Source organism: Rattus norvegicus, chromosome 8 (genome assembly GCF_036323735.1).
Source record: "Rattus norvegicus strain BN/NHsdMcwi chromosome 8, GRCr8, whole genome shotgun sequence".
Classification (NCBI taxonomy): Eukaryota; Metazoa; Chordata; class Mammalia; order Rodentia; family Muridae; genus Rattus; species Rattus norvegicus.
Window position 1 is genome coordinate 116,316,407 of NC_086026.1, and position 12,344 is coordinate 116,328,750.

General features: G+C 42.4%; 1 pseudogene; it reads left to right on the top strand.

Annotated features, from left to right (window-relative positions):
* The first annotated feature begins 2,707 nt into the window (after positions 1–2,707).
* Positions 2,708–10,506, top strand: Timm8a1-ps1 (translocase of inner mitochondrial membrane 8A1, pseudogene 1; annotated as a pseudogene).
* Positions 10,507–12,344: the final 1,838 nt, after the last annotated feature.

The window sequence follows — 12,344 nt, forward strand, 5'->3', positions numbered from 1 at the left end:
TAGTTCCCAGATAAAACACACACACAACCTTTATATTTACAATAAGCATTTAACAACAAGAGAACTGGGCAGATTCTACCCTCTCTGTTGTTAGAATCTACTTTCCTATCAGTAACCCTGAGTTATTACTTACTATGTTTCATCTGGGCTGCTCTTAACTCGATTGGCCAGCTCTTAGAGCCACCATGTCTTTATGGCTCACCATGGATTCATGGCGGCTTCTCTTTCTCCCTCCTACACCATCTTCTCCTTTGTGTTCTCCTCCAGTTCCAAGCCTGGGAAACCTACACCCCACCTATGTCTCTTCTGCCCAACTACTGGCTGTTGGCATCTTTGTTGACCAATCAGAAACAACTTGGGAGCAGGGTCACTTGAGTCTATGTGCAGACTCCAGGTCTTGGGGAACTGCACTTAGCATTACAATAGACAGCAGGAACAGACCTCAACAGTTTTCCTTTTTAGTCTAATAAAAGGCTTTTCCCCCTCAGATATAAATCGAATATAATTATATCAATTATGCAAGTTATAAAGTAGGATGTACATTTAACACCTAGTCTATTACGTTTGGCAATTTAGATAAAGTATCATCTATCTGAATGAGTTTACAGTTTTGTACCTCAATCATCTTTGATTGTAACTTGTGTTACCATCTAAAAACCATCTTTTTGAATCTAGAACATCTTCTTTAATGTAAAACAACTTGGGTTTAATTGTGAGGCTATCACTATCTGGCTTTTAACCTTGTCAGAGATTTAAGAAAGAATACATATTTGAGTATGTAGGAAGTGTAGGGACATAGCTTTCAGAATTTAAATACTGGGTGGAGACAGCTGACTATCTAGACAGTCTCCAACACGTGTCATAATATTGGAGCATTGGTTGTCTAGTCTCTGGGTTTATCCAGTCTCTGTGTGATCGGTCATTAGGGCTGGTCCTTCTGAAGTTGATATGCACATATGCTGGAGAAATCAGTAACTGAGACAGTCTGTGAATTACCCACTCTATCTGCTTTGTGAAGACATTCATGTCTCAAGTGATAAGAGGTTATCCCTGGTTGGATCTAGTTTTTATAAGTTTGGTTGATAACCATACTTTTTCATTCCCTGTAGATGAATAAGCATAATCATGTCCCCATCTTAAAACTATTGCAGGTTTCAATTCTAATGTTGACACAGCCTTAAAGTATGGTGGTTGGCTCAGTTCCTCAGTTTTTTCTGATAACCCAGTGTCTCTCAGCTGCTGTTGTTCCTTTTTCACCAACGGTAAGAAAATTTAGAGTTAACAACACATTGTTTAGTCTGTCCCTGGGGGAGGTATTTTTTTTGTTTGTTTAATAAGTATCTATTTTAAGGTATGATCAGCTCTTCCTATAACTGCTTGTCCTGTGGGATTGTGTGGTATACAATTAACATACTTTATATTATAATGTGCAAAGACTTGCTTCATCTTATTGGATATGTATGCGGGAACACTATCAGTTTTAATTTGTGGAAGTAACCCCATAATTGCCATTATTTCCAATAAATGTGTGTCTTAGTTAGGGTTTTACTACTGTGAAGAGACACCATGACTAAGGCAACTCTTATAAAGGACACATTTAATTGGGGCTGGCTTACAGGTTTAGAGGTTCAGTCCATTATTATCAACATGGCAGCATCCAGACAAGCGTGGTCCAGAAGGAGCTGAGAGTTCTACATCTTCATCTGAAGGCTGCTAGCAGAATACTGACTTCCAGGCAGCTAGGATGAGGGTCTTCTAGCCCACACCCACAGTGACACACCTACTCCAACAGGGCCACACCTAATAGTGTCACTCCTTGGGCTGAGCATATACTAACCATCATAATGTGTAATTACACAATCAGTCTTTTTGGAACCTAAAGCAGTTGCCCATTGAAAACCCCAAGTATGGGCTGGAGAGATGGCTCAGCGGTTAAGAGCACTGACTGCTCTTCCAGAGGTCCTGAGTTCAAATCCCAGCAACCACATGGTGGCTCACAGCCATCTGTGATGAGATCTGATGCCCTCTTCTGGTGTGTCTGAGGACAGCAACAGTGTACTCATATAAATAAAATAAATCTTTAAAAAAAGAAAACCCTGACTATGTGTCAATGGTATGGTACATATACCATGTTTTTATAGATCACCAGACTCATGGTGGCTTCTCTTTTGTCTCTTGCACCTTTTTTTTCCTCCTCATCATTCTCCTCTAGCCTGGGAAATCTACACTCCACTTATATCTCTGCCCAGCTATTGGCTGTTGGCATCTTTATTGACCAATCAGAAATAACTTGGGGATAAAGTCACTTGACTCTATGTGCAGATTCCAGGTTTTGGGGCCTGCACTTAGCATTACAATAGCCAGGGAGAACGAACCTTAATAGCCTCATACTAACTTTTGCTCTCATCTTCTAGCTCCGTCTCATTCTGTCTCTCTTCTGGCTACCCATGCTCTGGCTTGTTCTGTCTTCACCTGTGTTCTAGCTTGTTCCCTCTCTGCAACCTGTCTCTGTATAACTCCCCTGGTAAAGCTGCCTCTTTCTTCTCTGCACTGCCCCTGGAGTAGCTTCTCTTTCTTCTCTCTTCTCATGGGAGTTGGGCATATCCTATTCTGTCAAATCTTCCTCTGACTCATCAATTAGACATCACTTTCTTTTTTTTTCAACTTATGAAAGCAGAATTTAATTTGCTCTAAGGTTTTAGAGTCCATGGCGACAGAGCAGCTGAGAGCTCACATCTTGAATCGAAGAGAGAGTGCTAACTGGGATTGGGTAAGTCTCTTCAAACTTCAGAGATCATCTCCAGTGACATACCTTCTCCAACAAGGCCACACCTGCTATATCCTTTCCAAACATTTCCACCAACTGGGGACAATTGTTCAAATGTACAAGTCAATGGGGGCTATTCTCATGCAAAAGTCACTGACGTGAAACTATAGTTCATGCTTTAGCAATCCATGTGCTGGAAAAGTAGGTGGACACCGGCATCTATGGCTCTCAGTGGTGTTTCCAGGTGGAGACAGAGGCTTTCTCCTATGGGATCAGTAGAGCAAACGAACTCACATCTGGGCGGGCAGCCCTCCTGTAAATACACAGAGCAGAATCTTTACGTCAGCCTCCATTGTACTGCCACGACTTCTAGGCCTCTAGACATCACTTTCTTTTTTTTTTTTTTTTAGACATCACTTTCAAACACGGCTGCTTCCTTCTACAAATTAACTTTACCTTCATTGTTTGGGATTAAAGGTGTTTACTAAAGCCATTTTCTTACTCCAGGCAGAGGGATCAAAGGTATGTGGTAAGGGCTAAGCCACACCACTAGAAACAGCTTTTTTTTTTTTCAGTAAATAACACAATCTAAGGGTTCATAGTGGGATCTAATATCTGCAATGCAATCCTCTAGCATTCAAAAGAGGCAGAGACAGACACAGAAGGACCACTACAAATGTGAGGTCAGACTGATATACATAGTGATTTCCAGCCCACGTAGGGCTATGTAGTGAGAATCTATCTCAGCAAAGGAAATAAGCAGTGAAGAGATGGCTTGGTACATAGTGCTCTCACAGAGACCCAAGTTCTATTCCCCGTGCTCACATTGGGCAGGTTATAACCATCTGCAACTCCAGCTCTAGGGGGATCCAACTTCTTACCTATATAGTCACACACACACACACACACACACACACACACACACACACACACACACATACACACACACACACAAAGTATATCTTAAAAAAAAAAACCTAGGGGTTGGGGATTTAGCTCAGCGGTAGAGCGCTTGCCTAGCAAGTGCAAGGCCCTGGGTTCGGTCCCCAGCTCCGAAAAAAAGAAAAAAAAAAAAAAAAAAAACCTAGAGGGGCCTGGTGAGATGACTCAGCAATTAAGAACACTGAGTTCTTGAGTTCAATTCCCAGCAACCACATGGTGTGGCTCACAAACCATAGTTGTATGCCTTCTCTCCTGCAGCTCTGTTTCCCTGGCATGGTGATTCTGTTCCTCCCTGGTCCAGGAACCTCAAAGTCCTGCCTCTGTCTCCCTGCCCAGCCATGAAACTTTATTTACCAATTACAGCCAACTGGGGCAAGGACCCTCAGTGTCTTACAGGCAGAAGTGCAGGTTTCTGTGTGATTTTGAGAGCTGAATTAATTTAAATAGAATTAGAATTAATTCACAACAGGTCGTAGTAAGAGGTGGGCCTAGGTTATATGGTGAGTACTAGGCCAGCCTGAGCTGCAAGTGAAATAGCGAGAAAAAGGGGGGCATGGGGGAGAAAGGTAAGGAGAGAGAGAGAGAAACAAAGACCAAACAGAAGTAGAATATGGTCTACCCGGTCAAAAGGAAAACTGCACAACCCTGCTATCATCAAACTGACAGTTCTCTGCACAGATCTTTTGTTGTTCTCTTTTTCTTTTTTAAGCTCAAGGGCAGTTTTATTGGCAGTTAAAAGGAAAACTCTAAACTGTGAATATTGGCAGTTGCCAGGAGTAGATAAAACAGAAAAAGTCATGTCCTTTGAATTAAGCCAGCGTGGAGTCAGACACATAGGCAAGAGAGGATTGCTAAAGAAAAGGGGAAAAAGCAGAAGGACCAGAGAATACATATGTAGGCTCTGGCCAGCATCGGAAAGCAAGTGCAGGCAAGTCAGACCTTTCTGAGTGAAGACCGAGAAGACCCAACCAGGACGGCATAGTGCATCGGAAGTGGCTACCCAATTTTAGCTTTTTAACATGGGGTCTTTTTTTTTTTTTTTTTTGGTTCTTTTTTTTTTTTTCGGAGCTGGGACCGAACCCAGGGCCTTGCGCTTCCTAGGCAAGCGCTCTACCACTGAGCTAAATCCCCAGCCCCCAACATGGGGGTCTTAAAACCAGGTGCTATCCCCGCCTTTGCCTCACAAGTCACAGTTGCTGAAAGAAAAGAGGAAAGATTATAAGCAGCCACCAGTGGGACAAGAGACATTTTAATGAGTTTGGGGTCATCAGCTGGAGACTTATGGAAGATTCAACAGAAGGTGTGATTTTTGTTTTCTTCTTCTTCTTCTTCTTCTTCTTCTTCTTCTTCTTCTTCTTCTTCTTCTTCTTCTTCTTCTTCTTCTTCTTCTTCTTCATCTTCTCCTTCTCCTCCTCCTGCTCCTCCTCCTCCTCTTCTTCCTCTTCCTCCTCTTCCTCCTCCTCCTTCTTGTTTGATTAGTTGTCTTTGGAATTTTGAGATGAGATTTCCAAATAGCCTTAGCTGTCCTGGAACTAGCCAGGCTGGCCTCAAACTAACAGAAATCTGCCTGTCTCTGTCTCATGAGTGATGGGACTAGAGGTGTGTGCCACCACTACCTGGCTGTGTTTTTGTTGTTGTTGTTGTTGTTGTTATCATTCTTTTTGTTTGTTGTTTTGTTTATTTTTAAATATTTATTTATTTTATGCATGTGAGTACACTGTCACTGTCTTCAGACACACCAGAAGAGGGCATTGGATTCCCATTCCGGATGGTTGTGAGCCACCGTGTAGTTGCTGGGAATTGAACTCAGAGACTCTGGAAGAGTAGTCAGTGCTTTTAACCTTTGCACCATCTCTCCAACTCATTTGCTTTGCTTTTTAACTTAAAATATTTTTAAAGATTTCATTTTTTTTAATGTATGAAGAATCAATACCTGTTCTGAATGGAATCAGAACAAAGATTTAGGATAAGGCAAGTAACCTGATCATGTGGTACTTCTCCCCTGCACCCCATGATTGCTGTGGTAAAGCTCAGCTGGTTCATAAAAACTTAAAGGCTTAATACCACACCTCCACTGCAGGTCCTCCCTCTGCCTTGTGAAATATACAGGAAAAAATGAAAACACGTGCCACAGCATTTGTATTTCTGATTCACACAATTAGCAAGGGTATGACCTAAGGTCACCAAGGTTGGACCTGAGTCAGAATGGTAGAAACATTGATTGAATTATCAAAATTAGACTTAAGAAAGTCAAAGAGGGGCTGGAGAGATGGCTCAGTGGTTAAGAGCACTGACTGCTCTTCCAGAGGTCCTGAGTTCAATTCCCAGCAAAAACATGGTGGCTCACAACCATCTGTAATGAGATCTGATGCCCTCTTCTGGTGTGTCTGAAGACAGCTACACTGTACTTACATATAATAAATAAACATATTTTTAAAGATGGAAGGAGAGAAATGACTCCAAAATTTGGAATCTGACTTCCACATGTGCATGCCCCCAACACCAACACCATACATATTCACACAGTAATAATATATAGTAAAAGAAAATTTGTGTTATGGACAAGTCATAGTAACCATTAAAATTATTTATTGGAGATGTACACAAGCAAGGTTCAGAAGACAACTTGTGGGAGTCTGGTTCTCTACTTTTACCATGTGGGTCCCCAGTATCAAACTCAGATCATCAGGTTTGGCAGCAGGCATCTACACCCACTGAGTTATCTTGCAGACCTTGCAATAACTTTTTGTAAAATATCAAATTACAGTAAGCACATCGTTCTTTCGTGAAAATTCTCCATGTTTGCAACCAGTCTATGCCAAGTCCTACGTGGCTGTAGAAGGGACAGCACGATACGTTTCCCATTCCTAGAGCAGAGCCAGCAGGACATGGATCTCCAGTAGTGCTCCACCAGTGCTGACTGTTGCTGTGCATGTGGGGCTTGTTTGCATAATAATGTACATAATTTCTTTTATGTTCCTCCTTCAGGAATGCTCTCCGGGCCAAAGTTATCAGGGAATGTTCTCCTTGCTGAGGTTATTACTCCATGATAATTAGAAGCAATACAAATCAGAGGGGCAAGGGTGTGTCTAATGTTCTTTAGCAAAAATGGTAAATCCTATGACCTTCAGGACAGCCCTCAAGGCTGTGGGAAATAACTCTGAAAATATGAGTTCAAGAATGTATCATTTCCCACCTATGCAAAATATAAGGATTCAATAATGAATTGTATGAGGGACCTCACAGACTTAAAAGAACAAAGGCAGCTGCACTAATGCTAATGAGCCAGCCTGTGAGAATACAAAGGCAGGCAGATCTTTGAATACTTTTGTTTAAAAAAAAAAGATGTACTTGCTGTCTTTTTCTAAGAATCAGGGGGCTAAGGTCATAAAATGTTGATTTATGGGACTATCAAAAGGGAAACTGAGGTAATGATTTAGTTGATATGTAAATAAGACTGAACTTTGGTCTGCAGGAGCTGAGCTATTTAGACATTTGTCTGGATAGGCATCTCAAGCAGAACACAGCTGTCAGCTTGTACCCCTTCGTTGATTTTGATGAGTCGTTTCTTCTGCTGCTCCCAAACACCGCTATCTCAGGACCCCTCTCCAAGTTAAGACTGGTCCTCGGCAAGTCTATTGGTGTGCAAACTATCTGGTAACTTTGGAAAACAATGGCAAAAGGTTTTAAAGAGTTTCTAACAGTATTTTTGTTCTTTAAAAATAAGAAAAAAAGACCTGAATGATGAAGCCAACTTCAGCAAAGCAATAGAGATGCTAAAGGCATAGACATTCAGCAAATTTAAAAGAATAAGGCCAGACATAGTACAGCATGCCTATAACCCCAAAATTTGGGAGACAGTAGTGGAGGTTCACGTGGTAAAGGATGTAAGACAGTCTCAAAAATTCCGGAAGCTCGGGGCTGGGGATTTAGCTCAGTGGTAGAGCGCTTACCTAGGAAGCGCAAGGCCCTGGGTTCGGTCCCCAGCTCCGAAAAAAAGAACCAAAAAAAAAAAAAAAATTCCGGAAGCTCGAGAATATTAATAATCAACTAAGGAACTTTAAAAACTTAAGAGAAAAACGGAAAATAATAATGATGAGGTTAAAAGAATGCATCACCGGTAGAGTAGACCAACAAAAAATATCAGGGATTGAATAGTTAAAGCCTGGCAGTGCTGGCACACGCCTTTAATCCCAGGAGTAGAGGCAGGTGAGTCTGAGGCCAGCCTGGTCTACCGAATGAGTTCCAGGACAGCCAGAGCTACAAAGAGAAACCCTGTCTTGAAAAGCCAAAACCCCAAAACCAAAACAAAGAGCAAATAACAACAAACAAACAAACAAACAAACAAAACTACCCAAACTTTTGGAATGAGAAGTGAGACTTAAGAAGAAATCAGGGGTTGGGGATTTAGCTCAGTGGTAGAGCGCTTGCCTAGGAAGCGCAAGGCCCTGGGTTCGGTCCCCAGCTCTGAAAAAAAAAAAAAAAAGAAGAAGATATCAAAAGATACCTGTTGCGGTAAATATTAAATAATTTGGTAACCTTTTATCCCGTGCTAGTGCCGGCACATGTAGCGCCACACGGCAATGCGGGGTACTTTTATCTCAGTGGCGCCACAATGCCCCCAAGTACTCTCAGACCCACCTTGCCGTGCTGTGCCTAGAGTTAGTTCCAGCACCCGTGGGGCCACATGGAACTATCTATAATTTATCTCTGGTTAGTATCTGGCAGCTCTCTACTAGCTGTGAACTCTCTGGTTCCAGCTACCTGGTAAAATCAGGGCTCTAGAAATCCAGCGTGGGGCTGGCCTATCGCGGCTCTCTGCCCCAGACTCTGTCCACACTCCCAGCAACCGTCCCTGGTAGTTAAAGTATAAACTCCCAACTACCCAGTGAAATCATGACTCACTAAACTGTAACTCGATAATCAGATTTATATGTTAAATTCTTAATCCACAATACATCCACACAATAAACTCACAACCAATTGGTAAAGATATAAACCGCCCACCTAGATAAGGTAAATTCCCAGCAACCACATGACAGCTCACAACCCTCTGTAATGGGATCTGATGCCCTCCTCTGGTGTGTCTGAAAACAGCTACAGTGGATTCGTAAAAATAAAATAAATAAATCTTTAAAAAAAAAATTCATGGGTGTTAGCTGTTGTTCCGACTTCGAGTACAATCCATTAACATCTGACCTCCACATTTACTCTCAACACAGCGGACTAACAGCAATTTCTTTCCTTTTTTTCTAGAGACTCCTGTGCCATGACGGCGAAGTAGCAGAAGAAGAGAATGCGCAGGCTGAAGCCCAAGAGAAGGAAGATGAGACAGAGGTCCAAGTAAACCATCTTGTGCACCCACGAAGCCTGCAGGAACAGAAGTAAGGGATGCTGAAGGCCGGGACGTGGGAACAAGTTGTTGGACTATATGCTGCTGTCGGTAATAAGTCTCAGTAGACCCGGAATGTCACCTCGACGAAATCAGCTGGGAAAATGACTGCCTTCCTCACAATCAAAATAGTCCCGCTGGCCCTCTGCCCTGGACCTTGGGCATTCTGGACTAGTTCTGTTCTCTCTTGTGGCCAAGTGTAACTCGTGTACAATAAACTCTCTTGGTGTCAAAAAAAAATTCATAACAACCTTATATCTTTGTAGAGATGCGTGGCGAGGATCGTTTACCTCTGCCTCCATGTTGCTTCTCTGTCCTTTCTGCCTCTCCCTTTCCTTCTAAAACTTTGTTCCTGCCTCCCTTCCTTCTCACCGAATGGCAGGCCTCATTTTTATCTTGTGTCTGCCTTCACCTGCATAAAGACATCAACCTACAGATACCTTTTCTACTCCCCAGAGTCTCAGGGTTTAATGGTGGATACCTATTATCTAAGAGAGGAAGGAGGGTTGGATAGTCAAGGCCAGCTCCAGCTGTAGAGCAAGGCTGAAGCCAGTCTTGGCAACATGAGATCTTGTCTCAAAAAATAAATATAAGCAAAACAAACACACAAACAAATAAACCCTGACTGAGAGAGAAAACAGGGCTATTGTTCTAGCTTAGTGATAGGGCACTTGCCTAGCATGCTTGGGGCCCTAAGTTCAACCCTCATTACTGCAGGGTGAGAGGGAAAGAAAAGAAACAAAAGTACTTCCTTCTAAACTCATCCTAGAGAGATGGGTATGGTAGCTCTCATCATTAAAGCCAGTACTCTGGAGACTGAGGCAGGAGGATTGTCACGAATTCAAGGACAGCTTGAGGTCTTGGATAGCCTGGACTGAAGTAGGGGACCCTTGCTGTTTCAAAAAAAAAAAAAAAAAAAAAAAAATCCAAACCAGGGACATGGCTCGCTGGATAAGGGTGCTTGTGATACAAGCCTGGTGATTCTAGTTCAAACCCCTAGATCCCATGTAACGGTGGAAGAATAGAACCAACTCCACAACTGCCCTCTGCCTGTATATACCGATAAATTAGATAGTTTTTAAAATCCCTGCATTTGGCTGTGTTCGCTTCGACCCGCGTGGTCGTGCCGGGTTGGAGTCCTCGTCCTCTTCGGGCTCGGCTTTGGGCGCCATGCACCCTGCAGCATTTCATCGAGGTGGAGACGCAGAAGCAGCGCTTCCAGCAGCTGGTGCACCAGATGATGGAACTTTGCTGGGAGAAGTGCATGGATGAGCCTGGGCCTAAGTTGGACAGTCGGGCTGAGGCCTGTTTTGTGAACTGCGTTGAACGCTTCATTGATACAAGCCAGTTCATCTTAAATCGACTGGAGCAGACCCTGAAGTCCAAACCTGTCTTCTCAGACTGATGACTGATGTCCTCTCAGACTGATCTCAGCATTACCTCTTTGGAAACGTAGTTCAAGGAGGGAAGAACTGCTGATGAGGCAGTTGAAGAAATGGCTATGGGGGGGATTAAACTCCCAATTTTCTTCATCACCTTGGGACACATTGTCACCCGAGAATGAACAAAGACCAATTTTTATGTATGGGAGTTGAGAGTCACATGTATTTGGTTGTGTTTTTTAAGCTAACCATGTGGTAAAAATTTAGATAAATGGAAGTATGAGACGCATGTTGCTGTGTATGGGACGGCGCTTTCTCAAGGTCCCTTAACTACTTTATAGAATTTGGACAGTAGAACTGCTTTCTAGAATTGAATAGTGGGACCACGCAGGGTGAATCTTGATTTATATGGGTTTATTTCTGATTTTTTTAAAGGGAGATCTTTATATCAGAAAAATTGGCAGTGGGGAAATACCCTGGCACTGATGAACTGTGAGCTTTCTCACAGTTTGACTTAGAGCTGAAAAAAAGTCCTATGGAGGACTCATAAAATCCACCTTCTTAGGTAGTCCCTCTGCCCTATACTGTGACTTACTTAAATGTCAAATTGAAAATACGGTCTCAAGGTAGAACAGGAAGCATGAGAATCCAAAGGGCTTTAGTCTTAAAGGAACCTAGCTCATGAACATTATTCTTACGACCAGATAGCCACAGGAAGAAGTTAACTTACTTCTTATATGAGGATACAAAACATTCACAGATGTGCCTAAAGAAATAACTATTTAGGCCAGTTTAAAACTAACAGCAGATTCAGGTAGAGGTGCATGCCTGAATGTTAGTCATAAATTCCATTAACTGCATTCTTTTGGGCACGGAAATAAAAGCTCGCAAGATCAAAAAAAAAAAAAAAAAAAAAAAATCCCTGCATCTGGGCTGGAGAGATGGCTCAGTGGTTAAGAGCACTGACTGCTCTTCCAGAGGTCCTGAGTTCAATTCCCAGTGAGCACATGGTGGCTCACAACCGTCTGTAAAGAGATCCGATGCCCTCTTCTGGCCTGCAGGTGCATACATGCAGGCAGAAAGCTGTATGATGTATACATAATAAATAAATAAATGTTAAAAAATTTTTAAAAAATCCCTGTGTTATATTTTTTATTATTATTTGTATGTGTGCATGTATAAAATGTGGGGGAGCATGTGTGCCATGACTCAAGTGTACAGGTCAGAAGACAACTTTGTGGAGAAGAATCAGCAAGCATTTTTACCTGCTGAACTGCCTTGCCAAATTTGTCCATTCTACAAAGGCAGCGTGGGTGCTGGGAATTGAACCCAGGTCCCTTGGAAGAGCAGTCAGTGGTCTTAACTCCTGCGCCATCCCTGAGTTGAAGAATTTTAAAAACTGAAGAAAGAAGACCCCAGGAGATAGAACTACTTCCACATTCACAGATCGGGAAGACTGATGATGTAAATGTGGCCATGTTACCAAAAAGCTCAATATAAACTTAATAGATCTCAGATCGAAAAATAGAATTGGCAGCTCGTGTTTTCTGTTTGGGCAATTATTACAAAGCTGCAGTCATCTAAATAGGATGATACTGGTGCAGACACCAAATAAAAACCCACAAAACAATCGATTAGAATAGAGAGTCCGGAGATAAACCTACACACATTTTTGAGGAACGCTAGCTAAAATACCTCTATGAGGGAAAGACAGTGACTTCAACCAGTGACGCTGAGCAAATCAGAATATCCGAATGGGAAAGAATGCATCCGAACTCCACCTTAACCAACACACAAAGATTAACTGGCACACAATAAATGTAAGGGCTCATGCTATATAGCTGTTAGACGTCTATAAACC